We start from the raw sequence: 3,317 nt of genomic DNA, 5'->3' as shown, positions 1-3,317 counted from the left end.
CGTTATATATATTTAATAAAATAAAATATAAATATCGTTATCTTTATCATACTGGTTAAGTAATGAGTTGTCAAAAGTGGTTCTAGATATTTATAAAAGATATATAGGTTTTAATAATAAAGTTCTTTTTAAACTGAAAACGTTTTTTGTACTTTTGAAACTAAATCAAATAAATATGATAATTTTGTTTTCCAAAACTAAATATATTTAAGAATCATTTTGTTAAAAGGTTAAAATAATAGAAATCGTTATATCACAAAACATTTTAGAAAAGTAGAATTATATATATTCATAATAGGTTTCAAGTTTTTAAATTACAGTCTGTTGGTGAAGCATGGGATAAAGTCCAAAGGTTAAATAAACGTATGAAATCATCTTAATGAAAAATGTCGAGTTACTTAACTTGTTGATATCCAACATCTAAGTTATTTACACTCCACGTTCTTATTTTCATATTAAATAAAATGAAAGTTAACATAGTTATCTTATCAAGGTCACGAGGAAAATATTATAAAACATGCCTTGGAAATTAAACATGAATTTTCACTAACCCTTGTCTAGTTCCCGTTAATTGACACATTTGTTCTTATTTATAAATCACTTTACCATTTTCCGAATGTTGTCAAAAAGAATAGATTTCTTAAATCACAGTGGACCTCATAACATAGGCCCGTAATCATATCATAATGTATCTGATAATTCAATCATTTGATATTATCTCTTAATTCTGTCGATAAATATATCGAAACAAATACGTTCATGTAAAGTATCATATATCTAATACTTTGTTAATGTTTTCAGTTAATATTATATATTATATATACATATCTATATACTCATAATTGTTTATGAATCGTCGAACACGGTCAAAGGGTAATTGATTATATGAATGTAGTTCAAGACTTTTTGAGATTCAACATTACAAATTCTGCTTATCGTGTCGGAAACATATAAAGGTTAAGTTTAAATTTGGTCAGAAATTTCCGGGTCGTCACACTGTATAGCTAACTCCAGCATTACTGCATATAGAGTGTCTATGGTTATTCCAAATAATATATATAGATGCGTCGATATGATATGTCAAAACCTTGTATACGTGTCCCGATATTTAAAGTGCATAAAATAAATAACAGAAATTAAATGACGATAAATAAAATTGCGAGAATTAAAATTGCGATAAATAAAATAAGATAAATAAATTGCGATAAATAAATTGCAATAAATAAAAGGTAATACGGAATTAACAGTTAGCTAGGAACCGTTAGCGTGGATTCTTAACAAAATTTCTCATAGTTAATTTGTTTGTTTCTAACAAATTTTATTTTGTCCAATGTTTTCTTCATTATGCCACTTGTTGGATTCTGATAAGTCAAAATCCAAATATGAAATTGAATGAAATTGGTTATTCTGTGGTGAACGAATTTGTATATCTGTGGATGTAAGTAGGATAGTAAATGACTGTTGAATCAGATTCGAAAAATGTACAGTGTAACTTAGTAATGTGAAATCTAAATATTCCTCGGGTATTACCTACCCGTTAAAATATTTTCACCATTAACAGTTTGTACAAAAGAATTTTTAATTACAATCCTTATGAAAATATATATACATATATATTTTCTTCAGATGTAATCATGGATTTAATGAGTTAATATAATATTAAACTCATTTGGTTTACCGTTAGAACAAGAGTATATAATCTCTAAAATATTAGAGATTACATAATCGCCATGTCAACCATCCCAAGGTAGCCCAAGTGGTTGGGGCCCTGAGATCCTTGCAAGAGGTCTCAGGTTCAATTCATGGGGTGGCCAGGGAAGGGTTGGAAACAGCCAGGGAGTATTCCTGATGGGCTGCATACACTAGAGTATGGGGTCGGATTACTCGCCCTTCCCGGGTAACCCGAACAGGGAAAACCTTACAACTTTTATAATCGCCATGTCGAACGAAGATAAAATAGATAGAACAATACGTAGTACGATGATTATACTCGAGGTACAGAATAAGATGTTGAGACATGGATTGTTGATGGTACTGGTGCTGTTATTGATGGTACTGTTGGTGCTGGTGTTATTGCTGAAGCTGGTAAATTTTGCACCATATTCTCCAAATTGATTACTCGAGCGCGAAGTTCGTTGACTTCTTCTGTTATTCTGGGATGATTGTCGGTCGGAACGAGCGAATGAATTAGGTTTAGAATTTTAGATTAAATATAATTGTGGCGAGATATTCGGGAAATGAGGGTGAAATTGGTGTTTCGGACAGGTTCGTCGGTAAATGTTTCAGGTTTTCCGTCAAGAGGTGAATTCGGTTGGTGAAAAGGATCGCCTTCTTCACGTCTCCATTGATTAAGTCGACTACGAACTCATAAGATGAATGGGGGATGGCTGATTGGTTGATTCATTCTGGTGACGCTGCTTCCGGAGCTTAGGTGAAACTCCATATCGGAATAGCTGTCGGAATCCGAAGAATTCGAACTGGTTGAAGGATTCATCTCGTACGATCAGCTGAAGGATTTCTGATAAGAAATAGATTATAGGATGTAGATTATTACCCTGCAATACATAATTTACATATGCATATATAATATTAAAATCCCATAAGTTACGGAGGAATCTACGAAAGCTGTCAGGCAAAGGTAACAATAACAGATACGCTAAGATATGAATTTATCTATACACAGTCTATGCAATAGAGGCAGTAAGACGTGTCTAGACCTTAAGGATGATAAGCAAATAATTTTCGACACTAAATGATAAGCAAAACTTTTGACATGCAGGCACGGTCGAAGTCCAGACTCACTAATGCATCTAAACAACTACTAGTTAGACATACTAATGCAAGACCTGGTTCGCTAAGACCACCGCTCTGATACCAACTCTAATGACCCATCCTAATCCATCTGGACGAAGTCTTCAATAGTTGGTCCCATTGCGAGGTTCTGACTTCTATATGCCATGAACGACTCCATGTAATATGAGCAAATGCACAGCGGAAGATTTCTTTCAAACCTGAGAATAAACATGCTTTAAAGTGTCAACCAAAAGGTTGGTGAGTTCATAAATTTATCATAAACAATAAAAATTCATCATTTTAATAGACCATAAGATTTAAATGCTGCATGTGAAATGTCCCGTTCTTATTGATTAAAAACGTTCCATATTAATTGATTTCGTTGCGAGGTTTTGACCTCTATATGAGACGTTTTTCAAAGACTGCATTCATTTTAAAACAAACCATAACCTTTATTTCATCAATAAAGGTTTAAAAAGCTTTACGTAGATTATCAAATAATGATAATCTAAAATATCCTGTTT

Source organism: Rutidosis leptorrhynchoides, chromosome 3, assembly GCF_046630445.1.
Source record: "Rutidosis leptorrhynchoides isolate AG116_Rl617_1_P2 chromosome 3, CSIRO_AGI_Rlap_v1, whole genome shotgun sequence".
Taxonomy (NCBI): domain Eukaryota; kingdom Viridiplantae; phylum Streptophyta; class Magnoliopsida; order Asterales; family Asteraceae; genus Rutidosis; species Rutidosis leptorrhynchoides.
The sequence above is the reverse complement of the archived record's forward strand: the minus strand, read 5'-3'. Positions refer to the sequence as shown.